The sequence below is a fragment of the Bufo bufo genome, chromosome 4, assembly GCF_905171765.1.
Source record: "Bufo bufo chromosome 4, aBufBuf1.1, whole genome shotgun sequence".
Taxonomy (NCBI): Eukaryota; Metazoa; Chordata; class Amphibia; order Anura; family Bufonidae; genus Bufo; species Bufo bufo.
The window spans coordinates 23,101,082-23,128,384 of record NC_053392.1 but is presented as its reverse complement, the minus strand read 5'-3'; positions in this window follow the sequence as shown (position 1 = coordinate 23,128,384).

Here is a 27,303-nt window from a genome sequence, read left to right as displayed (position 1 = left end):
ACGCCTCCCACAGAGGACAGCTTGTCCTTACCTCTAGGCAGCCTGGCACACATGAGCGACTACATGCTGCAGTGCCTGCGCAACGACAGCAGAGTTGCCCACATTTTAACGTGTGCGGACTACTGGGTTGCCACCCTGCTGGATCCACGGTACAAAGACAATGTGCCCACCTTACTTCATGCACTGGAGCGTGATAGTAAAATGCGCGAGTACAAGCGCACGTTGGTAGACGCGCTACTGAGAGCATTCCCAAATGTCACAGGGGAACAAGTGGAAGCCCAAGGCGAAGGCAGAGGAGGAGCAAGAGGTCGCCAACGCAGCTGTGTCATGGCCAGCTCCTCTGAGGGCAGGGTTAGCATGGCAGAGATGTGGAAAAGTTTTGTCACCACGCCACAGCTAACTGCACCACCACCTGATACGGAACGTGTTAGCAGGAGGCAACATTTCAATAACATGGTGGAACAGTACCTGTGCACACCCCTCCACGTACTGACTGATGGTTCGGCCTCATTCAACTTCTGGGTCTCCAAATTGTCCACGTGGCCAGAGCTAGCCTTTTATGCCTTGGAGGTGCTGGCCTGCCCTGCGGCCAGCGTTTTGTCTGAATGTGTATTCAGCACGGCAGGGGGCGTCATTACAGACAAACGCAGCCGCCTGTCTACAGCCAATGTGGACAAGCTGACGTTCATAAAAATGAACCAGGCATGGATCCCACAGGACCTGTCCATCCCTTGTGCAGATTAGACATTAACTACCTCCCCTTAACAATATATTATTGTACTCCAGGGCACTTCTTCATTCAATCCTATTTTTATTTTTATTTTACCATTATATGGCGGGGCAACCCAAAGTTGAATGAACCTCTCCTCTGTCTGGGTGCCTGGGCCTAAATATGTGACAGTGGCCTGTTCCAGTGGTGGGTGACGTGAAGCATAATTCTCTGCTATGACATGAAGACTGATTCTCTGCTGCCATGAAGCCTGAATCTCTGTTATGGGACCTCTCTCCTCTGCCTGGGTGCCGGGGCCTAAATATGTGACAGTGGCCTGTTCCAGTGGTGGGTGACGTAAAGCCTGATTCTCTGCTATGACATGCAGACTGATTCTCTGCTGACATGAAGCCAGATTCTCTGTTACGGGACCTCTCTCCTCTGCCTGAGTGCCTGGGCCTAAATATCTGACAATGGACTGTTCCAGTGTTGGGTGACGTAAAGCCTGATTCTCTGCTATGACATGCAGACTGATTCTCTGCTGACATGAAGCCAGATTCTCTTTTACGGGACCTCTCTCCTCTGCCTGGGTGCCTGGGCCTAAATATCTGACAATGGACCGTTCCAGTGTTGAGTGACGTAAAGCCTGATTCTCTGCTATGACATGCAGACTGATTCTCTTCTGACATGAAGCCAGATTCTCTGTCACGGGACCTCTCTCCTCTGCCTGGATGCCTGGGCCTAAATATCTGACAATGGACTGTTCCAGTGTTGGGTGACGTAAAGCCTGATTCTCTGCTATGACATGCAGACTGATTCTCTGCTGACATGAAGCCAGATTCTCTGTTACGGGACCTCTCTCCTCTGCCTGAGTGCCTGGGCCTAAATATCTGACAATGGACTGTTCCAGTCTTGGGTGACGTAAAGCCTGATTCTCTGCTATGACATGCAGACTGATTCTCTGCTGACATGAAGCCAGATTCTCTGTTACGGGACCTCTCTCCTCTGCCTGGGTGCCTGGGCCTAAATATCTGACAATGGACCGTTCCAGTGTTGGGTGACGTAAAGCCTGATTCTCTGCTATGACATGCAGATTGATTCTCTGCTGACATGAAGCCAGATTCTCTGTTACGGGACCTCTCTCCTCTGCCTGGGTGCCGGGGCCTAAAAATCTGACAATGGACTGTTCCAGTGTTGGGTGACGTAAAGCATGATTCTCTGCTAGGACATGCAGACTGATTCTCTGCTGACATGAAGCCAGATTCTCTGTTACGGGACCTCTCTCCTCTGCCTGGGTGCCTGGGCCTAAATATCTGACAATGGACCGTTCCAGTGTTGAGTGACGTAAAGCCTGATTCTCTGCTATGACATGCAGACTGATTCTCTGCTGACATGAAGCCAGATTCTCTGTTACGGGACCTCTCTCCTCTGCCTGGGTGCCTGGGCCTAAATATCTGACAATGGACCGTTCCAGTGTTGGGTGACATAAAGCCTGATTCTCTGCTATGACATGCAGATTGATTCTCTGCTGACATGAAGCCAGATTCTCTGTTACGGGACCTCTCTCCTCTGCCTGGGTGCCGGGGCCTAAAAATCTGACAATGGACTGTTCCAGTGTTGGGTGACGTAAAGCATGATTCTCTGCTAGGACATGCAGACTGATTCTCTGCTGACATGAAGCCAGATTCTCTGTTACGGGACCTCTCTCCTCTGCCTGGGTGCCTGGGCCTAAATATCTGACAATGGACTGTTCCAGTGTTGGGTGACGTAAAGCATGATTCTCTGCTATGACATGCAGACTGATTCTCTGCTGACATGAAGCCAGATTCTCTGTTACGGGACCTCTCTCCTCTGCCTGGGTGCCTGGGCCTAAATATCTGACAATGGACTGTTCCAGTGTTGGGTGACATAAAGCCTGATTCTCTGCTATGACATGCAGACTGATTCTCTGCTGACATGAAGCCAGATTCTCTGTTACGGGACCTCTCTCCTCTGCCTGGGTGCCTGGGCCTAAATATCTGACAATGGACTGTTCCAGTATTGGGTGACGTAAAGCCTGATTCTCTGCTATGACATGCAGACTGATTCTCTGCTGACATGAAGCCAGATTCTCTGTTACGGGACCTCTCTCCTCTGCCTGGGTGCCTGGGCCTAAATATCTGACAATGGACTGTTCCAGTGTTGGGTGACGTAAAGCATGGTTCTCTGCTATGACATGCAGAATGATTCTCTGCTGACATGAAGCCAGATTCTCTGTTACGGGACCTCTCTCCTCTGCCTGGGTGCCTTGGCCTAAATATCTGACAATGGACTGTTACATTGGTGGGTGACGTGAAGCCAGATTCTCTGCTATGGCATGAAGAGACTGATTCTCTGCTGACGTGAAGCCAGATTCTCTGCTATGGGACCTCTCTCCAATTGATATTGGTTAATTTTTATTTATTTTATTTTTATTTTAATTCATTTCCCTATCCACATTTTTTTGCAGGGGATTTACCTACATGTTGCTGCCTTTTGCAGCCCTCTAGCTCTTTCCTTGGCTGTTTTACAGCCTTTTTAGTGCCGAAACGTTCGGGTCCCCATTGACTTCAATGGGGTTCGGGTTCGGGACGAAGTTCGGGTCGGGTTCGGATCCCGAACCCGAACATTTCCGGGAAGTTCGGCCGAACTTCTCGAACCCGAACATCCAGGTGTTCGCTCAACTCTAGTTCTTATCTGCTGACACATTCTATGTTTCTATGTTTCCTTGTCAAAAGAGAAATTATTTTGGGTAAGGATGAATTTGGTCAGTTGTAGTACAGATTCTGAGACGATCCCATTCGCCTCTAAGTATACTCGGCAAGCAGTTAATCCATCATTGTGCATTATATTCAAATACATTGATTCCACATCCATTGTTGCCAAGATTGTGTCTTTAGGGAGGGGACCTATGGTTGACAGTTTGTTCAATAAGTCAGTGGTGTCCTGTAGATAACTTGTTGTGTTCCTCACTAATGGTTTGAGGATGCCCTCTATCCAACCTGAGATTTTTCAGTGAGTGTTCCCACACATGAAATGATCGGTCTTCCTGGATTCCCTGCTTTGTGTATTTTGGGAAGCATGTAGAATACTCCGAACCTGGGATTCTCAGGTATCAAGTCTAAAATTTGCATCACCATAAAACTTCAAGACGGCTCAATACAGACATCCCTGTATCGAAAACCTATTGATCGGCCTACATACCTCCAATGGGACAGCTTCCACCCCAAACATATTAAAAAGTCCATCTATAGTCAAGCCATCAGATATAACCGAATCTGTTCCAGCCCAACAGTCAGGGATGAGCATTTTCAATAACTGAAAATGACATTTTTACACCAGGGCTATCATCCTGCTTCAATTGAAGATCAGATCACAAGAGCCACCAAGATCCCCAGAAATCAACTTCTCCAATACAATGAAAATAAACAGAACCAGTGCATACCTCTGGTTGTGATCTACAAACCATAACTAGAGGTACTGAGGAAAACTGCCAAAAGATTACATCATGTCCTAGGTAAGGAGGAACGACTAAAAACAATCTTCCCAGATCCCCCCTTACTAGCTTATCGACAACCTCCAAATCTAAGAAATATTGTGATCAGATCAAGTTCAAGGCCATGTACCACAGTTAAAGGAATCTATCCCTGTAATATAATATGATGCAAAACCTGTTCCCATATAATGACAACAGATAAGATCTGGATCCCCAACACACAGCAGGACTATAAGATCCCTGGGACATTCACATGTTCTACATCTAATGTTGTTTGTGGTCATGGCTACGGCCAAGAGATATCCGAAGAACCCTAGGGAGAGAAACAACGGGAACAACCTAACCGACTAAATGGCTTGTTGTGTGCCCTAAGCCATGATCGTGGGTAGGCCTGTAAGTGGGCATACCCTGTGGAAATGAGAAGATAAGGGAGGGAGGGTGGGGCACCTGAGAACACACGCCTGTGAGTGAGGCTGTGGCTTGTATATGAAGAGCTTCCGCCCCTCCCACAAATGCTGGTTGACTAATCAGCCTTACCAACCTGTGGTCATGGCTACGGCCAAGAGATATCCGAAGAACCCTAGGGAGAGAAACAACGGGAACAACCTAACCGAGCTAGGCGTGTCTTAGCTAACCTGACTAAATGGCTTGTTGTGTGCCCTAAGCCATGATCGTGGGTAGGCCTGTAAGTGGGCAAAAACCAAGCCAAGTAGGGTAGAAAAGGAACTCTAATGGCATGTGCAAACGAATCCCCAAGCCAACTGCAAGGCATCAGGGATCCAGAGCGAAAAATTTGGGGTGTATGAGGCAAGGCCAGAAGGAGACCTACAACCCATCTTGTGGATGACAAGGCCAGAGACATGATGCTCAATATTGCGGATACTGCCCCAAAGCGGAATGAAGGACCGGGAATACGTTGTGAAATGGATCATGAAAACCAACTGAACCTTGTAAAGTTTTGGTTCTAGGGAGTACTGGCAATGCCCTAGACTCAGAAGATCGTGGGACCGAAACCTAACTGCCTAGACTATGCAGGAATGAGGACCAAAAAGAACTATGTAGATAGGAAGAGAATCCTTGAATAGTTCCCAAGACAACAGCTATCTGCTAGCCGTGGTTCGCGCGTTGTTCTACTGTGTGCCCCTGAGAATTGTTTTAACGCTTGAGACGTGAAGACCGACTACTATCTGAATCTTCTACTGTGAGGAAATGCTGAACCTTGTCCAAAACACGATTTAACGTGGTTGTAGAGAGTCTGAGGTTAGTGTGGCAAGAAGCTACGAAGCCATAATATACAAGATTCTGTCTATGACCTCCCATGAGTGAGGGAATGCAATTGCAATGAAGCTACCAGCGAAAATTAATTCCTAGTCGTGGTAAAAAGGCAAAGACTTTGCGCGGGGACCTGGTTGACAAGATATGGTCGACTACAATCGGAGACTGAAATGCTAGAGGGAATTACCCTACTTGTTCCTCCTCTGGCAGGACCTGAACGAAAGCGTCAACAATTAAAGCAAGACGAAATATCTGCGTAAGACATGACAATGATGCTGTAGGGCGAACCGGACCAGTTTGCGATCAAAACATAAAGTGAGCGATCCAACATGGATTATTAGGAAATTAGGGAAGCAGGTATGTATGTGATACATACGGGCCAAATCAGCCCAGATGGACAACCAACCAGGCAATAAGCCCAGCAGGACTGAAAACAGTCGTCGGGCCCCCGAAGCCATGGGGCCAAAGCCGTCATCAGGCCCCCGGAGCCATGGGGCCGAAGCCGTCATCGGGCCCCCGGAGCCATGGGGCCGAAGCCATCATCGGGCCCCCCCAAAGCCATGGGGCCGAAGCCGTCGTCGGGCCCCCGAAGCCATGGGGCCGAAGCCGTCGTCGGGCCCCCGAAGCCATGGGGCCGAAGCAGTTGTCGGGCCCCCGAAGCCATGGGGCCGAAGCAGTCGTCGGGCCCCCAAAGCCATATATTTTTTTTAAATCAAGAAATTATGACTATAATAAGTGACCTGAATAAGGTGCAGGTGAAATTAAACCATGAGCCTGACCGATGTGGCAGGCGATACCTAAGATAAACTACGTGGCCTGAATAACATGCAAGGCGAAATATCGTTAGGAATGAGACCTGACCGACGTGGAAGGTGACCCCCAACATGAATTCAACTACATGACCTGAAAAGACGAAGGGAAACGTGACAGAAAATGGAGATAATAATGGACATTAACTAAAATGAAACCTAAATAACATAAGTTGGCAAGCAGATAAAGATGTGAGTCATTCAAAACCAAAAGCATAGCTGCACAGGTGGACAGACAACCATTGGTCGGACCCCTGAAGCCATGGGGCCGAAGCAACCACCAGGGGCCCATGGGGCCGGGCAGCCGCCGGGGTGCAAACCTTAGAATTGAGGACGGCTGGGGAAAAGATTGGGGCTTAACCCGACGGGTTTAGTAATCAACCGGGACTCGATAACCTAGAAAGACAATGACATGGGGTAAAGCTTCTTAATGAAATGAGGCTGAAATGAACCGCAAGTACTAATCTGTAAAATATAAATGAACAAAAGAAAACTTCTGAAAGGTGTGCCATGGAAAATAGTATCTGATGGCCGTATGACCTACCAATGTCGATGACAATTGTGAAATCCTCTAAGCCAAGAGCCACTCCAGCGAGTCCCTTATGGCGGGAGCCATGCGTGCGAGTCCCTTATGGCGGGAGCCATGCGTGCGAGTCCCTTATGGCGGGAGCCATGCATCCAAGTTTCTTATGGCGGGAGCCATGCGTGCGAGTCTCTTATGGCGGGAGCCATGCGTGCGAGACTCTTATGGCGGGAGCCATGCGGGCGGGACTCTTATGGCGGGAGCCATGCGTGCGAGTCTCATATGGCAGAAGCCATGCGTGCAAGACTATGGCGGAAAAAAAGTATCAGATGGCCGTGCGAACTACAAGTGTCAGTGCCAATCGTGAGGTCCTATAAGTGAACAGCCACTCGGGCGAGCCCCTTATGTTTTTTTTTTTTTTTAAACCACTATTGCAGCACCAGAATGCCTTGGGGACTTGCATAACCATGACCACCTCCAACAGCAAACCTGGGACACTAACCAGCCTACAACCATGTCGTACCCCTAACAAACAAAACATGAAAAACGGTCAAGGGGCCCCCGGAGCCATGAGGCCGGATCAATCATAGGGCCCCCGAAGCCAGAGGCCCCCGAAGCCAGAGGGATGACCTTGCGGTGACGATAAGTAATTAAAACGTAAGCCGGACCTGATAGGATATGCAGAGGCTTGAATGATTGGATTGGCTAGAAGGTGGCCTAAGGAACATAACTGCCAACAGGCGTTGACAATATAGACATTAGAAATCCGAAGCACGTGCATACATAACACTAACCACCGCAAACCATAAAACGTAAACATGAAAGTATAGGACGTGTGAACGCAGCTCTGGGTGAGAGTAGAGTAAACCCGATATACCGATAGAGTGGGGTATGGCAGAGACTTATTCTAACAACAAAACATGACATATAGCATAGTATCAGCAGCGGCTGAACCTGACAGTCCAGTTATCACCCAACATTTAGCTTGTCCTGGGCGATCCAGGTAACAAGACAAATGAAATAGCATGGTATCTGCAGTAGCTGAACCTGGGCGATCCAGGTTACATACAACATTTAACTTGGCCTGGGCAATCCAGGTGACATACAACATTGAACTCGGCCTGGGCGATCCAGGTTACATACAACATTTAACTTGGCCTGGGCAATCCAGGTGACATACACCATTTAACTCGGCCTGGGCGATCCAGGTGACATACAACATTTAACGTGGCCTGGACGATCCAGGTGACATACAACATTTAACGTGGCCTGGGCGATCCAGGTGACATACAACATTTAACTTGGCCTGGGCAATCCAGGTGACATACAACATTTAACGTGGCCTGGACGATCCAGGTGACATACAACATTTAACTTGGCCTGGGCAATCCAGGTGACATACAACATTTAACTTGGCCTGGGCAATCCAGGTGACATACAACATTTAACTTGGCCTGGGCGATCCAGGTAACACATAACATGTAACTCGGCCTGGGCGATCCAGGTGACATACAACATTTAACTCGGCCTGGGCGATCCAGGTGACATACAACATTTAACTCGGCCTGGGCGATCCAGGTAACACATAACATGTAACTCGGCCTGGGCGATCCAGGTGACATACAACATTTAACTTGGCCTGGGCGATCCAGGTAACACATAACATGTAACTCGGCCTGGGCGATCCAGGTAACAAGACAAATGACATAGCCGGTATCTGCAGTGGCTGAACCTGGGCGATCCAGGTTGCATACAACATTTAACTCGGCCTGGGCGATCCAGGTGACATACAACATTTAACGTGGCCTGGACGATCCAGGTGGCATACAACATTTAACTCGGCCTGGGCAATCCAGGTAACACATAACATGTAACTCGGCCTGGGCGATCCAGGTAACAAGACAAATGACATAGCCGGTATCTGCAGTGGCTGAACCTGGGCGATCCAGGTTACATACAACATTTAACTCGGCCTGGGCGATCCAGGTGACATACAACATTTAACTCGGCCTGGGCGATCTAGGTAACAAGACAAAAACATATAGTATCAGCCGTGGCTGAACCTGGACGGACAAGGTAACATGCGGCCTGTGCACCTGAGAACACACGCCTGTGAGTGAGGCTGTGGCTCGTATATGAAGACCTTCCGCCCCTCCCACAAATGCAGGCTGACTAATCAGCCTTACCAACTTATCTGTTTCTCTGCACTAAATGTCCTGTTGGAGGCCTCTACGTTGGAGAAACAGGACAGAAACTCAATGCAAGGATGAGGTCCCACCGCCACACAATTAAAGAGAAGAAGCTGCACTTTCCTGTGGCTAAGCATTTCTGTAGCCCAGGACACAATGAAGAACATATGAAAGTGCTCATATTAAAAGATAACTTCAAATCCCAAAGAGCTAGAATAATTTGGGAATCGAAATTTATAACACTGCTTGATACTTTGAATACTGGACTGAATTTGTCCCCAAGATTTATGACACACTACAAGATCTAAAGAGTCTTCTATAGATATAGTCGGGGCACGAGGTCTCTGAGATAACATCCATTTAGAGACCATAAAACTTTCAGACACAATATGTGTAAGATAATTAAGGACTTATTCTCAAGATCTTTGATATGATGTTCTGTTATTTTTCAAATGTCCATTCATTCCTCCATGTCTCTGTTCTTATTGTATATATATATTGCTGTTTCTTCATATATTCTTGCAGTACGCCTTATGAAGGGACTGGTGATGATGTCTCGAAAGCTCACTATGTAACATCATTACTTCTATTTTTTGTTAGCCATTAAAAGGTATCAAACCTGCAATACTCTTATTTTGTTTATCTTAATGAGAGCACTCAACTAGTTTTCTATTGGCTAACACGGTACCAGACTTCTTCCTTTTTCTTTTCACCCAACAATGTAACAGATGAATTAGTGAAATGTATTTCCTTGTCTACTAGGTAGAGCAGGGTTATATCACATCCAAAAATTTGTGAATGTCACACAGCAATGTAACAGACAAATTAGTGAAATATATTTCCCTGTCCACTATGTAGAGCAGGGGTATATCACAGCCAAAAATTGGTGAATTTCACCCGACAATGTATCAGACAAATTAATGAAATGACTTAAAATAAAAAAAAATTAAAAAAAATGTAAAATAATAATCTTGATCTATGAGGTGGAGGTCCATTTGGAGTAGGAGGTTGAGGAGGCGGTGGACGTATCGGTGTAGGTGGAAGCGACGGTGGAGGAGGACGAGGTAGCCAACACTGTTTTTTTGTTTTAATTCTATTATATTTTTTTGTTTAAATTAGGGTACACTCCAAAAGAGTGTGAAATATCAAAAATACAACAATGAGCAATTGCGCTGCAGTATAACAATGGCTGGGTAAGGCTGGTATACATGTCTATTCTGCACAAGGTACGGACAAGTCCTGTGGGATCCATGCCTGGTTCATTTTAATGAACGTGAGCTTGTCCACATTGGCTGTGGACAGGCGGCTGCGCTTGTCTGTGATAACGCCCCCCTGCCGTGCTAAACACACGTTCAGACAATACACTGGCTGCAGGGCAGGCCAGCAACTCCAAGGCATAAAGGGCAAGCTTAGGCCATGTGCCCAATTTGGAGACCCAGAAGTTGAAGGGGGCAGACCCATCATTCAGTACGTGTAGGCGTGTGCACACATACTGCTCCACCATGTTGGTGAAATGCTGCCTCCTGCTAAGACATTTCATATTAGCTGGTGGTGCTGGTTGTTGTGGCGTGCTGACAAAGCTTTTCCACATTTTGGCTATGCTAACCCTGCCTTTTGAGGTGCTGTGGTGCCCCAGCTGCGTTGGCGACCTCTTCCTTCTCCTCTGCCTTCGCCGTGTGCTACCACTGTGCGCCCGCTGTCAGGTGGGAATGCCACCAGCAGCGCATCTACCAGCGTGCGCTTCTACTCATGCATCTTACGATCATGCTCCAGTGCTGGAATTATGGACCGTACGTTGCCCTTATAACAAAGATCCAGCAGCGTGGCCACCCAGTAATTAGCACAAGTTAGAATGTGGCCAACTCGGTGGTCACTGCAGAGACACTGCAGCATGTAATCGCTCATGTGTGCCAGGCTGCCCAGAGGCAACGACAAGCTGTCCTCTGTGGGAGGTGTATCGTCTGTGTCCTCTGTATCCCCCCATCCATGGACCAGTGATAGCCATGAGCTAGTTTGGGTGCCACCCTGCTGTGAACATGGTTCCTCCTCCTCCATTTCCTCCTCCTCCACTTTCGTCATCCTCCAGAACTGTGCCCTTGCTGGACAATTGTGTAGCTGGCATTTGTGGGTGCAGGAACCCACCCTCTGAGCCACTTTTGAATGACTGGCCTAAAACCCTTGGAAATTCCTCCTCCTCCTGTGCCACATCCTCTTCCATCATCGCCCGAAGGTTTTTTTCAAAGAGGCATAGAAGTGGCATAGTAACGCTGAGAAAGGGGTTATCGGCACTGGCCATGTTGGTGGAGTACTCGAAACAGCGCAACAAGGCACACAGGTCTCGCATGGAGGCCCAGTCATTGGTGGTGAAGTGGTGCTGTTCCGCAGAGCGACTCACTCGTGCGTGCTGCAGCTGAAACTCCACTATCGCCTGCTGCTGCTCGCACAGTCTGGCCAGCATTTGCAAGGTGGAGTTCCACCTTGAGGGCACGTCACATATGAGGCAGTGAGCAGGAAGGCCGAAGTTACGCTGCAGCGCTGACAGGCGAGCAGCAGCAGGGTGAGAACACAGAAAGCGCGCACAGACGGCCCGCACTTTATGCAGCAGCTCTGACATATCGGGGTAATTTTTAAGGCACCTCTGCACCACCAAATTCAGCACATGCGCCAGGAAAGGAAGGTGCGTCGAACTGGCTAGGCCCAGAGGTGCTACGAGATTTCGCCCATTATCGCACACCACAAGGCTGGGCTTGAGGCTCACTGACACCAACCACTCATCGGTCTGTTGTTTCATGCCCGTCCACAGCTCCTGCGCGGTGTGGGGTTTGTCCCCCAAACAGATAAGTTTTAAAACTGCCTACTGTCGTTTATCCCTGGCTGTGCTGAAGTTGGTGGTGAAGGGGTTTACGCTGACCGGATGAGGAGGCGGTAGAGGATGAGGAAACGGAGTAGGAGGAGAAAGCAACAGGAGGCAAGGAGAAGCGCCCTGAAATCCTCGGTGGTGGAAGGACATGCAACTGCTAGCCGCCTTAGGCCCAGCAGCCACTGCATTTACCCAGTGTGCAGTTAAGGAGATATAACGTCCCTGACTGTCCATACTGGTCCACGTATCTGTAGCTAGATGGACCTTGCCACAGATGGCGTTGCGCAGTGCACATCTGATTTTGTCCCCCACTTGGTTGTGCAGGGAAGGAATGGCTCGCCTGGAAAAGTTGTGGTGGCTGGCCACGACGTACTGTGGGATAGCCACCGCCATAAGGCTTTTTTAACTCTCCGTCTCCACCAGACGGAATGACAGCATTTCAACGGAATTTTGAAATGCTGGCATTCAGGGCCAGGGATCGCGGGTGGGTAGGGGGGTACTTCCTCATTCGCTCCAGTGTTTGGGAGATAGACAGCTGAACGCTTCCATGGGACATTGTGGAGATGCTTGGTGACCCAGGTGGTGGCGTTGCTGGCAGATCCTCTGTTTGCGGGGTGGCAGGTGCCACTGTCACTCCAGAGGGGGGTGAAGAGGACGAGACTGCAGCAGAAGAGGAAGCAGGAGGAGCCAGAGACCTTTCTATGTTTTTGAGGTGTCTACTCGTACTTTGCACTTAGATGCCTGGTCATGCAGGTTGTGCTCAGGTTTAGAACGTTTATGCGTCGCTTCAGGCTCTGATTATCTGAATCTGCAAACCAATCGTGTCTTTTTGTCAGCACATTGTCTGAAGAACTGCCATGCCAGGGAACTGCTTGGAGCTGGCTTTGGTGTGCTGGGTCCCTTGGTGCGGTGGGCAGTAGCAGGCGTACTGTCTAGGGGACGGCCGCTCCGCTTTTGCACCCTGCTCCCTCTTCTGCTGTGCTGGTGGCTCTGTGCGACCACCGCCTCTTCCTCCGAACTACACAGGTCACTCGCATGACCTTGATTCCATGTGGGGTCGAGGACCTCATCGTCCTCCACATCATCTTCCACCCAGTCTTTACCCCTGCTCTCCTTGTCGGTCTGCACACTTTCGAAAGCCACAACAGTTGGCACCTGTGTTTCGTCATCATCGGAGACGTGCTGCGGTGGACCTCTCATGTACTCATCCTGAAACATAAGTGGTTGGGCATCGGTGGACTATATATCTTCCCCTTCTGGGGCAGGGCTATGTGGATGGCCCTGCGAAACCCTGCTAGCAGAGTCATCAAAAAACAGAAGAGACTGCTGCATGACTTGGGGCTCAGACTGCTTGGCTGATTTGCAAGGGGGTGAGGTGAAAGACTGATGGACATCGGCTGCAGGAGCCAACTCTGATCTTTCAGCAGGAGACTGGGTGGGAGACAATGTGAAGGAACTGGAGGCACTGTCAGCAACCCAATCTACTATCGCCTGTACTTGTTCTGGCCTCACCATTCGTAGAGCCGCATTCGGCCCTACCAAATAACGCTCAAGGTTCTGTCGCCTACTCACACCTGAGGAAGGTGTTTCACTTGTGGCACAAATCGACCACGTCCTCTCCCTGCAACAGGAGCTCCACCAGCAGCACCGCAACCGGGGCCACGTCCCTTATTTGACGCTCTTCTCATTCTTTGCGTTCACCCACCAAACTAACAGATGGTTTATGTCAGGCAACAATGTAACCGCCGATAGTCAACAATTAAGTTCACTGAGAGTAAGGCAGTTCCTGTGTCATAAAGAGGAAAAATTTCTTGAGGTTACACAACAGTGTGACAGGCGAATTTTATACAATTACTTCACGGTCACAAAAAATGTTAATTTGTCAACCAACAATAAAACTGCAGTATTGACTAGTTGTATTTGACTGTGATAAATGCAGCAAAGTCCCCAGATGTAGGGTCTTGCTCAAAATGGGTGTTTTTTTTTTTAACCCAGAATATAAATGCAGTATTTAAAGCTTGTATTTGACTGTCACAAATGCAGATATGCTGTGCTAGTGCACTGAACTTTCACAAAATGGCCGCTGACGCCCACCTAACTAACAGACGGATAAAAGTTATTTTTCTGTGTCATTGGGCTCAGGGCAGGGTAAAAAAATACCCACAAAACAAAATCGCTGTAGATTGCTGAGTTAACAAGCACTACGGATAACAGATTTTTTCCTATTCTCTCCCTCACAACAGCAGCATCCTATCCCTACACTAGTAAGAGCAGAGTGACATGCAGCACTACGTAACTCCAGCTTTTATAGAGGCTGGGTCACATGCTGCACTGGCCAATCACAGCCATGCCATGTGATAGCTTCTAAGGGCACATGAGTTAAACGCTTGTTGATTGGCTGCTCTGTGGCCTTTCAAAAAGTGCCAATAACTCGCCAAACACTTAACTCGAACCCAAACTTTTACTGGAAAGTTCGGGTTCGGGTCCGGGGTCCAAAAATCCTAAAGTTCGGTTTTGCTCAACACTAGTTTTTGGCAATATTTTGGCAATATTATCTGCTCATATTCAGCCAAATGCTTCAGAACTAGTGATGGTGAGCACCAAAATGTTCGGGTGTTCAAGTGTTCGGGTGTTCGGTCCGAATAGATCGCGATATTCGTGTGCATGAAGGTTAGGGCATGAAGGTGAACCCCATAAAACATTGTAGTGAGGGCCAACAGGTGAGCAGACCGAATGAAACATTGGAGGTGAGGGCCTGAAGGTGAGCGAACCCCATAAAACATTGTAGTGAGGGCCTACAGGTGAGCAGACCGTATGAAACATTGGAGGTGAGGGCCTGAAGGTGAACGAACCCCATAAAACATTGTACTGAGGGCATATATACTGTATGGAACAGGAGGAGGAGAAAACAAGATTCAAACATATACCCTTTTTTGGAGGTGAAAAGGGTGCATCTGAATCTTGTGGATTGAGTCCATTGTAAAGCATACATTTAAATTGCGTGTTTGTTCCTCCTTAGCTTAGTGTTCCTCTGGTGGAGTAAAGAAATCAGGGGCAATCCAGGCCTTGTTGATTTTTATCTGAGTCAATCTGTCAGCATTGCCAATGGACAAGCGGATACACTTATCTGTTATAATGCCACCAGCAGCACTAAATACACGCTCAGACAATACGCTGGCGGCAGGGCAGGCCAGCACCTCCAAGGCATAGAGCGCAAGTTCGGTCCACGTGTCCAGCTTGGACATCCAGTAGTTGGCACCGAGGGATCATTCAGGACGCTGACACGGTCTGCTATGTATTCTTTCACCATCTTCCAAAACTTCACCTCCGTGAGCCACTAGGCCGCGTTTCAGGGTGAGGTTGCTGGCGGGGTGCCATAAAAGTGTCCTATGCCTTGGACAGTGTTACCCTGCGTTTGTTGGAACTGGTGTGTGTTCCCCTTGTCTCCCTTCCTTGGTTGCCAAAGGAAGTACAGACTCTGCCGCCAGCATTCTCAGATGTAAATGTTTGGAGCAATTTCTCAACAAGGACCTTCTGGTATTGCACCATTTTACTTGCCCTCTCCACCGCAGGAATGATAGATGAGAAGTTTGTAGCGGGGGTCAAGAAGGGTGAACACCGAGTAATCCGTGTGGTCTAAAATGCGTATAACGCGAGGGTCGCGGGAAAGGCGGCCTAACATGAAGTCAGCCATGTGTGCCAGAGTACCAACAGGCAAGGCGTCTATGTCAGCATGGCTCTCCATCTCCTCATCCTCCTCCTCATCCCCTTGTGCCCATCCACATCAAAACAGTTAAATTAAAGTTCCGTCGATAGTATCCTCTGTAGCAGAGGCCACATTCTCTAGCTCCTCCTCCTCATGGTCTAATTTGCGCTGAGAAGACAAAATGTGGGCGGTCTGGCTATTACCCACACTAAAGTCCTCCCCCATTTCCACGTCTGCCACATTCAGAGCGTCGTCCTTAATTGTGAGCAGTGATCATTTTAGTAGACACAGAAGTGGGATGCTTACGCTGATTATAGCGTTATCGCCACTAACCATCTGTGTGGATTCCTCAAAGTTTCAACAACAAAGAACACCTCACAGAGATCTGCCATCAATGCCCACTCCTCGCTTGTGAATAGTGGAAGTTGACTCAAAAGGTGACGACCATGTTGCAGCTGGTATTCCACAACTGCCCTCTGCTGCTCACAAAGCCTGGACAACATGTAGAATGTAGAGTTCCAGCGCGCGCTCACGTCGCACAACAGTCGGTGTGGATGACTTGCGGAAATGGGCACCAACGTGGCACGCCTTTACTATTAGCTCTGTCAAATTTGGGTATGTTTTAATAAAGCGCTGAACCACTAAGATTAATACGTGCGCTAGGCATGGCACGTGCATCAGGTTGCCGAGCTCCAAAGCCGCCTTGACGCCTGGTAGATGGGCCCGACACATGTATGAGCAAATATATCGTCGGTATTGTACCACTTTTATCTACAGTCGTGGCCAAAAGTTTTGAGAATGACACAAATATTAGTTTTCACAAAGTTTGCTGCTAAACTGCTTTTAGATCTTTGTTTCAGTTGTTTCTGTGATGTAGTGAAATATAATTACACGCACTTCATACGTTTCAAAGGCTTTTATCGACAATTAGGCTACATTCACACGTCAGTATTTTTCTATATCCCGATTTTCGGTCCGTTTTTTGCGGATCCGTTGTTCCTGAAAATCTTTCCGTATGTCATCCGTTTTTTGCGGATCCGCAAAAAACGGAAACATGTATAAATTTCAATAAGCAAATAAAGTTGTTTGGATTTCTTTGAAAAAAAAAAAATAAATAAATTAAAATGTAATTTCCAGGAACGGAATCCGCATAAAACGGATGACATACGTAATGACATCCGAATGTCTTCTGTTTTTTGCGGATCCATTGACTTTGTATTGTACCAGGATCTGAATTTTGTGGAAAAGAATAGGACATGTTTTATATTTAAACGGACATGCGGAACGGAACAACGGAAACGGACAGCACACATTGTGCTGTCCGATTTTTTCCAGGACCCATTGAAAATGAATGGGTCCAGATCTGGTCCAGATCTGTTCCGCAAAAAACGGAACAGATCAGGAAAGAAAAAACGGACGTGTGAATGGACCCTTACATGACATTTATGCAAAGAGTCAGTATTTGCAGTGTTGGCCCTTCTTTTTCAGGACCTCTGCAATTCGACTGGGCATGCTCTCAATCAACTTCTGGGCCAATTCCTGACTGATAGCAACCCATTCTTTCATAATCACTTCCCACAAGATCTGGGGAGTTTCCAGGCCATGGACCCAAAATGTCAACGTTTTGGTCCCCGAGCCACTAAGTTATCACTTTTGCCTTATGGCACGGTGCTCCATCGTGCTGGAAAATGCATTGTTCTTCACCAAACTGTTGTTGGATTATTGGAAGAAGTTGCTGTTGGAGGGTGTTTTGGTGCCATTCTTTATTCATGACTGTGTTTTTGGGCAAAATTTTGAGTGAGCACACTCCCTTGGATGAGAAGCAACCCCACACATGAATGGTCTCACGATGCTTTACTGTTGGCATAACACAGGACTGATGGTAGCGCTAACCTTTTCTTCTCCGGACAAGCCTTTTTCCAGATGAGCCCAAACAATCGGAAAGAGGCTTCATCGGAGAATATGACTTTGCCCCAGTCCTCAGCAGTCCATTCACCATACTTTCTGCAGAAGATCATTCTGTCCCTGATGTTTTTTTTGGAGAGAAGTGGCTTCTTTGCTGCCCTTCTTGACACCAGGCCATCTTCCAAAAGTCTTTGCCTCACTGTGCGTGCAGATGCGCTCACACCTGCCTGCTGCCATTCCTGAGCAAGCTCTGCACTGGTGGCACTCCGATCCCGCAGTTGAATCCTCTTTAGGAGACGATCCTGGCACTTTCTGGACTTTCTTGGACGCCCTGAAGTCTTCTTAACAAGAATTGAACCTCTTTCCTTGAAGTTCTTGATGATCCTATAAATTGTTGATTGAGGTGCAATCTTAGTAGCCACAATATCCTTGCCTGTGAAGCCATTTTTATGCAACGCAATGATGGCTGCACGTGTTTCTTTGCATGTCACCATGGTTAACAATGGAAGAACAATGATTTCAAGCATCACCCTTCTTTTAACATGTCAAGTCTGCCATTTTAACCCAATCAGCCTGACATAATGATCTCCAGCCTTGTGCTCGTCAACATTCTCACCTGAGTTAACAAGACGATTACTGAAATGATCTCAGCAGGTCCTTTAATGACAGCAATGAAATGCAGTGGAAAGGTTTTTTTGGGATTAAGTTAATTTTCATGGCAAAGAAGGACTATGCAATTCATCTGATTACTCTTCATAACATTCTGGAGTATATGCAAATTGCTATTATAAAAACTTAAGCAGCAACTTTTCCAATTTCAAATATTTATGTAATTCTCAAAACTTTTGGCCACGACTGTAGAATGACCCCATTTCTTAGCTCTATTGTTTGTATGTATAATGGTGTGCAGCCATCTTGATTTTTGTAATGATGCTTCATGGATATGCACCTGTGATTTGTCCCAAATAGAAATAATTCTCTGTTGACTAACTGTATATATGGTTGTGGCCTAAATTCACGCACAGAAGTGACCAAAACTAGTGAACTTTGTCCCAAATAGAAATAATTCTAGGCTGGAATACTGTATATAACGTTTGTGGATTGAGCGCGCACACAGATGTGGCACAAATTAGGTTAATTTCTCCAGAAAAAATAAATATCTATGATGGAGCGGTGTGTATCTCACTAGCAGGCACGCTCTAGTGAATAAGCCCCTTTTTAGAATTTCTGCTAAACACACTGCTTTCTGATGGTGTACTGTAGATCTCACCGATATGTAATATTTATTTCTTCTTTTTTTTACTTCAATTTCTTTATTGATATACAAAACGAATACACACAAGATATTCAAACTTAATATAATTAATGCCATTTTACCCCCAACCCCGCCACCCCCCCCCTGTGATGCGTCCACCCCACCCCCCCTGAAGGGCAGAGAAGGAAAGGGAGAAAGAAGAAAGAAAGGGGAGAGAAAAAAAAGAAAAAGAAAAAAAGATACGTAGAGATACAAATACAGTTAGGTCAACACTTCCAGTCATCCCATATCTTAGGCCATTTCTCTAGTGCATCTCTCTGCTTATAGAGAATCCGTTCGTAGTTTTCAACCTTATTAACCAAGTTTATCCAGTTGTTTACCTCTGGAGTATGGCGTGCAAACCAGCTCCGACTAATCAGAACTCTGGCCAATAATAGTGTTCTACCTAACAGAATCTTTTGATATTTATGGCTACCTATTAACGAAAAGCCATTCAGTAAGAACAATTGTGGCTCCAGAGGAATCCATATTTTCAATTTATGAGTAAGAAGATTATTAATACCGTTCCAATAGGCTCCAAGTTCTGGACAGGCCCAGATCATGTGCAGATAATCCGCACTTACAGTATCACATCGCAGACATTTGGAGGTGTCTCTTAATCCGCACTTGTTTAACCAGGTGGGGGTAACATATAATCTATGATAAATATTAAACTGTATTAAAACATGATTAAAGTTGTGAGATAGTAAATCAAAATGAGTAAAAATGCTTCCCCACCCTACTGATTGTATATTTGGGCAATCCATCTCCCAGGCCCTTTGACCCGGCGATTGTGTCTCTCCAAAACGTGATTTAAGTAATAGTTTATATATATTAGAAATCTTCATTCTTTGTGATATCTTCCCTAGCCACCCATTTAGCGAAGAAGTATTATCCATTTCTAACAGTGATTTGTCATTCAAACTAAAAAGTGCTGACCGAAGCTGAAAATACCTGAACCAAGAGAGGTTCACTATATTATGTGATAGTTCCACAAACCACTTAATCTCTCTATTCTTAACAACCTGTGTGATATAAAGAATATAGAACAGAGAAAAAAAGCGGAAGTTAATTCAGACCCGCAGGGATCACGACGTATCCCCAAAGGAATGAAAAAATCTGGGCGCCAACAGGAGTGGTTAGGATAGTACAAAAAGGAAAGGAGAAGGGAGGGGGAGGCAGCTCTTACAAACACTTAACAGAATAATATATAGGTGTGCAGGGTGATATATCAGCAGTGTTGAACAGGGTCAATCACTTGCAGTATAGACCCCAAGGACAAAGTGAGGGAAAGAGAGCGCCAAACCCCGTTTCAAAGTACAGTTAGAGATTAAATAGAAAGCACCACTCGCAGTGATGGTGACTATATGACACAAAATGTATCTAAAAACAGTAGCATGAAGTACAGAAAGTGAGTACTCCGGATAGAAGACCCTGAATATACACAGCTATAAATAAAGGCCCAACTAAAACCATGAAGAATAATAATAATAATAGTATAAATGGTACAGATAGTAATGATAAAAATGTGAAGTGCCCCTCAGGGCAATTTCACACAAGTAACACTCACTTCACTGGGGGGTAGTCATCAGGATAAGCATAAAACACCTGTGACTTGAACCCCCCGGCCCGGATCGCATATAGAGTCGGAGTGATGGAAGGCAGCAAGAACCAGTGCTTCTGATTAATCACCTTTAATACACATATGTGGCTCGACGCGTTTCGGGGACAACAATTCCCCTTCTTCAGGAGCATTACATAACCAAATAACAATGAAATAAAATAATTTATACCTTGATAACCCAGAAAAGGGCGCGTTTTTTTTCCGAAAGACCGGACGTGGTGTGACCACATTTCCGGTATTTGGAACACACATGCGTTCCACATCGTAATTACAGATACAGCATCTTGAATAGTGGTAAATATAACAACAAATTGTGGAATATAAAGTATATAATATAGTAGAGTAAGCCGAACGAGCTAGAAACATATATTCAGGTTTGCCTTTTGTATAAAAGAATTATGTCTAACAACTTCAGAATATCAGACCGGAAATGCCCCTGACTTCCGCTCTGTGGAGCGCAAGTAATGCGCTCCACCGAGGGCGAGAGCCAGGGCATCCGGTGAGTGGCAACAGTACCCACGCAACCTAGTTGGTATATCAATTAATGAGGATTACCAGAATATTCAAGCGATTGTAATTCATTACGACGGGCCAGGACGTTTTGGACCGGAAGTGTTCCCGACTTCCGCTCCGTGGAGCGCACCTGATGCGTTCCAAAAGAGACAGGAGCCAGGGTTTCCGGTCCGTGACATCGGGGCTCTGGTGGCACACACAATGCGGGTCAACAAAAGCCTGTGATAGTTTACATTTAATGCCCAAAAGGAGCAAGGGGCATATTAGAATGTCGGTAGTACGCAGACAAAACTATATATTATACAATATTATACAATAAAATGGACAACCAATGGGACATGAAAGGTTACAAAGGTATAAAGGAATCATTAAAAGTATATACAGTACAGACCAAAAGTTTGGACACACCTTCTCATTCAAAGAGTTTTCTTTATTTTCATGACTATGAAAATTGTAGATTCACACTGAAGGCATCAAAACTATGAATTAACACATGTGGAATTATATTCATAACAAATAAGTGTGAAACAACTGAAAATATGTCCTATTCTAGGTTCTTCAAAGTAGCCACCTTTTGCTTTGATTACTGCTTTGCACACTCTTGGCATTCTCTTGATGAGCTTCAAGAAGTAGTCCCCTGAAATGGTTTTCACTTCACAGGTGTGCCCTGTCAGGTTTAATAAGTGGGATTTCTTGCCTTATAAATGGGGTTGGGACCATCAGTGGCGTTGAGGAGAAGTCAGGTGGATACACAGCTGATAGTCCTACTGAATAGACTGTTAGAATTTGTATTATGGCAAGAAAAAAGCAGCTAAGGAAAGAAAAACGAGTGGCCATCATTACTTTAAGAAATAAAGGTCAGTCAGTCAGCCAAAAAATTGGGAAAACTTTGAAAGTAAGGTCTATTTGACCATGAAGGAGAGTGATGGGGTGCTGCGCCAGATGACCTGGCCTCCACAGTCACCGGACCTGAACCCAATGGAGATGGTTTGGGGTGAGCTGGACCGCAGAGTGAAGGCAAAAGGGCCAACAAGTGCTAAGCATCTCTGGGAACTCCTTCAAGACTGTTGGAAGACCATTTCAGGGGACTACCTCTTGAAGCTCATCAAGAGAATGCCAAGAGTGCGCAAAGCAGTAATCAAAGCAAAAGGTGGCTACTTTGAAGAACCTAGAATATGACATATTTTCAGTTGTTTCACACTTGTTTGTTATGTATATAATTCCACATGTGTTAATTCATAGTTTTGATGCCTTCATAGTCATGAAAATAAAGAAAACTCTTTGAATGAGGTGTGTCCAAACTTTTGGTCTGTACTATATGCATATATATATATATATAATGCATGTGAACGTACATATAATATATATATATATATATATATATATATATATAATATATATGGGGACAAAAGTGGACTAAAAATGAAGATAATAATAATAGGAATAAAGAAAAAAAAATATACAAATAAGAATAAAAAAAATAAATAAAAATAAAAATAAAAGAATAAATATACAAATATGAAAATATACAATTATAAAGAATCCCATTCTTTTGCCAAAATTGATCCGTAGCTATACCTTCTAAACAATGTAAGTGAATATTGTGCCAAAGAGGTGTGAATGTAAGTGAACCCTTCACCCCCAACCATCCTCTAGTAGTAGCCCAGATTTTCAGTAGTGATTTTGTAGTCTCTTTATGGCCCCGGTCTCTATTAATCAGTAGGCCGGATTCCAGAAGCGTAAATATATGATTATGCGAGGAGCTTCTCACTAACCCACTCAAAAATGTACTATTTTGCCATTCATAACACATCCATAGATGAGCAGCAATAAAATAACCTTTGAACCAAGGGAGGTTTATACAAGTATTCCAATTTGAGTCTCACACGTTTTCTTCCCCAAACTAAATCATTTATTATTCTTTCCATAAGTTAAAAATATTTATCCTCTATCCGGTTAGGTATATTCCTAAGAACATAGAGGATTTGAGGTAGAATCACCATCTTGACCAGTGAAAGTCGATCTGCCCTGGATAAGGAAAGTCTCAGCCAAGTCCCTACTTTTGCCCTAATTTTCGTCATCAATGGGATCAAATTGAGTTGTACACAATTATCAACCTTGGGAGATATCATCATACCCAAGTATTGAAAAGTGTCAGCAACATCTAGCTGGGTTATCAAGGACTCCTTTTAGGGCAACGGATCTATTGGCATCAGAATTGTCTTCTTCCAGTTTATATCTAGGCCTGATACCTCACCAAATAGTTTAACCATCCGGATAATTCTTGGGGCGGTTATTTCTGTATTATCTATAAAAAAAAGGACATCGTCCGCATATAGGGAAATCCGTCCTCCACGCCTAGTATTCCAAATCCTTTAATTTGAGTGTCCTGCCTAATAGCCAGAGCCAGAGGCTCAATATAAATATCAAATAGGAGTGGTGACAATGGGCAGCCCTGGCGAGTACCTCTATTTAAATCAAAAGTGGTAGTAAGGCGCCTGTTGAGACTCAACTTAGCCATGGGGGATCTATACAATAGTTTAATCATATTTATGAATCTCTCCCCAAAGCCCATCCTGGCCAGGACCCTCCACAGGAATCGCCACTCCACCCTGTCAAAGGCCTTAGAGGCTTCCAGTTACAGGATGGAGCTGGCAGACCCCCCAGGGGCCTGTATATTAGCAAAAAGCCGATGAAGATTATGGTGAGTGCCCTTATTTGGGATAAAACCGTTCTGGTCCGGGTGGACAATGGAGGAGATGACCCCAGAGAGTCTTGTGGCCAAAATCCTTGCGAGGAGCTTTACGTCCGTGTTCAACAATGAAATCGGTCTGTAGGATCCCAGTTCTGTGGGGTCATTACCTTTTTTTGGAATTAATATTATCACAGCTTCCGACATTGAACCCAGCAGGGTCCCCTCCTCCACCGACTCAGCAAAGATCCCCAACAATTTGGGAAAAATAACCTCCTTATATTTACTATAAAATTCATAATTGCCCCTTCAAGCTCCTGGATTGAGAGATCAGCCTCAAGTACCCTCCTTTGAGCTGAGGTAATAGTAGGGTAAATAATACCGTCAAGATAGACATCCATCATTTCATCCGTAATCCTACAATCATAGTAACATAGTAACATAGTACATAAGGCGGAAAAAAGACATTTGTCCATCCAGTTCGGCCTGTTATCCTGCAAGTTGATCCAGAGGAAGGCAAAAAAAAAACCTGTGAGGTAGAAGCCAATTTTCCTCACTTTAGGGGAATAATAAATTCCTTCCCGACTCCAATCAGACATCAGAATAACTCCCTGGATCAGCGACCCCTCTCTAGTAGCTATATCCTGTAATATTATTACGCTCCAGAAATACATCCAGGCCCCTCTTGAATTCCTTTATTGTACTCACCATCACCACCTCCTCAGGCAGAGAGCTCCATAGTCTCACTGCTCTTACAGTAAACAATCCTTTTCTATGTTTGTGTACAAACCTTCTTTCCTCCAGACGCAGAGGATGTCCCCTCGTCACAGTCACAGTCCTGGGGATAAATAGATGATGGGATAGATCTCTGTACTGACCCCTAATATATTTATACATAGTTATTAGATCTCCCCTCAGTCGTCTTTTTTCTAACGTGAATAACCCTAATTTTGATAATCTTTCAGGGTACTGTAGTTGCCCCATTCCAGTTATTACTTTAGTTGCCCTCCTCTGGACCCTCTCCAGCTCTGCTATGTCTGCCTTGTTCACAGGAGCCCAGAACTGTACACAGTACTCCATGTGTGGTCTGACTAGTAATTAGTAAAGTAGTAGGAATATGTTCTCATCACGGGCATCTATGCCCCTTTTGATGCAACCCATTATCTTATTGGCCTTGGCAGCAGCTGCCTGACACTGGTTTTTGCAGCTTAGTTTGCTGTTTATTAAAATTCCTAGATCCTTTTCCATGTCAGTGTTACCGAGTGTTTTACCATTTAGTATGTACGGGTGACTTGCATTATTCCTTCCCATGTGCATAACTTTACATTTGTCAGTGTTAAACCTCATCTGCCACTTATCTGCCCAAGCCTCCAATCTATCCAGATCCCTCTGTAGTAGTATACTGTCCTCTTCAGTGTAAATTACTTTACACAGTTTAGTGGCATCTGCGAAAATTGATATTTTACTATGCAAGCCTTCTACAAGATCATTAATAAATATATTGAAGAGAATAGGGTCCAATACTGACCCCTGAGGTACCCCACTAGTGACAGTGACCCAATCTGAGTCTGTACCGTTAATAACCACCCTCTGTTTTCTATCACCAGTTACTTACCCACTTACAGACGTTTTCTCCCAGTCCGAGCATTCTCATTTTATATACTAACCTTTTATGTGGTACAGTGTCAAATGCTTTGGAGAAGTCCAGATATACGACATCCAATGATTCGCCGCTGTCAAGTCTAGAACTTACCTCCTCATAGAAACTGATTAAATTAGTTTGACATGACCGATCCCTCACGAAGCCATGCTGATATGGCGTTATTTGATTATTTCCGTTAAGATGCTCTAAGATAGCATCTCTCAGAAAACCTTCAAACAGTTTACCCACAACAGATGTTAAACTTACCGGCCTATAGTTTCCAGGCTCTGTTCTTAGACCCTTTTTGAATATTGGCACCACATTTGCCATGCGCCAATCCTGTGGGACATTCCCTGTCAGTATAGAGTCCCTAAATATCAGAAATAAGGGTCTGGCTATGACATTACTTAATTCCCTTAGGATACGGGGGTGTATGCCATCCGGTCCTGGCGATTTGTCTATTTTGATCTTTTTAAGTCGCTGTTGTACTTCTTCCTGGGTCAGACAGGACACTTTTAATGGGGAATTTATTTCAACATTCAGCATTTCATCTGACAGTTTATTTTCCTCAGTGAATACACTGGAGAAAAAAATATTTAACAGCTTTGCTTTCTCCTCTTCGCTTCTCTGCGAATCCCCCCTCATTACTCTTTAAAGGGCCGACACCTTCAGATTTATACTTTTTAACATTTATATAATTGAAGAACATTTTAGGGTTAGTTTTACTCTCTTTGGCAATTAATCTCTCGGTCTCTAGTTTGGCCGCTTTTATTTGTTTTTTACATGTTCTATTTTTTTCCTTATAGTTTTTCAGTGCTTCCGTGCTACCCTCCTGTTTTAGTGATTTATATGCTTTCTTTTTGTCATTTATTGCTTTCTTTACAGTTCTGTTTATCCACATTGGTTTCTTTTTGTTCCTTAACCTTTTATTCCCATACGGTATGTACCTCTCACAATGAGATTTTAGGATGCTTTTAAAGATATCCCATTTTTTGGCTGTATTTTTATTTGTGAGGACTTTATCCCATTTAGTTAGGCCTATGGCCTCTCTTAGTTGGCTAAATTTAGCTTTTTTGAAGTTTGGTATTTTTGTTCCTCCCTGTAGAAACGCTCTTTTGAATGATAATTGGAAGGTTATTACTTTATGGTCACTATTTACCAGGTGTCCCCCAACCTGCACGTCTGTTGTTCTGTCAGGTCTATTCGTTAATACTAAGTCCAGTATGGCCGTCCCTCTAGTCGGGTCCTGAACCAGTTGGGAGAGATAATTGTCTTTGGTTATTGCCAAGAATCGGTTTCCTTTATGAGATATACAAGTTTCAGTTTCCCAGTCTATATCTGGGTAGTTGAAGTCCCCCATAATAACCACCTCATTATGATTTGCCGCCTTGTCTATCTCGTTTAGTAGTAGATTTTCTGTGGACTCTGGTGTATTAGGTGGTTTATAGTAAACTCCTATTAGTAATTTATTGTTGTTTTTAGCTCCATGTATCTCTACCCACAGTGACTCCACATGTTCATGTCCCTCACTTATATATTCCCGGAGTGTGGGCTTTAGACAGGACTTTACATAAAGGCAGACCCCTCCCTCTCTCCGGTTTTGACAATCCTTTCTAAACAGACCTTAACCCTGTACATTAACTGCCCAGTCATAGCTATCATCCAGCCATGTCTCAGTTATTCCCACTATGTCATAGTCCTCCTCACACATCACTAATTCCAGTTAACCAGTTTTATTAGTCAGGCTTCTGGCATTAGTATACATACATTTGAGAGGTTTATGTATATTTTGTACCCTACACCTTTCCTTCTGAACTGTTCTAGTCCCTCCTTCCATTTTTTCCCCCAGTCCCACTACCTTGCCCCCGGTCTCTATCTGCCCTATCTTCCCCTTCTATAGTGTAATTACCCTCCCCCCAGTCCCTAGTTTAAACACTCCTCCAACCTTTTAGCCATCTTCTTCCCCAACACAGCTGCCCCTTCCCCATTGAGGTGCAGCCCGTCCCTACGCTAGAGCCTGTAGCCGATAGAGAAGTCGGCCCTGTTCT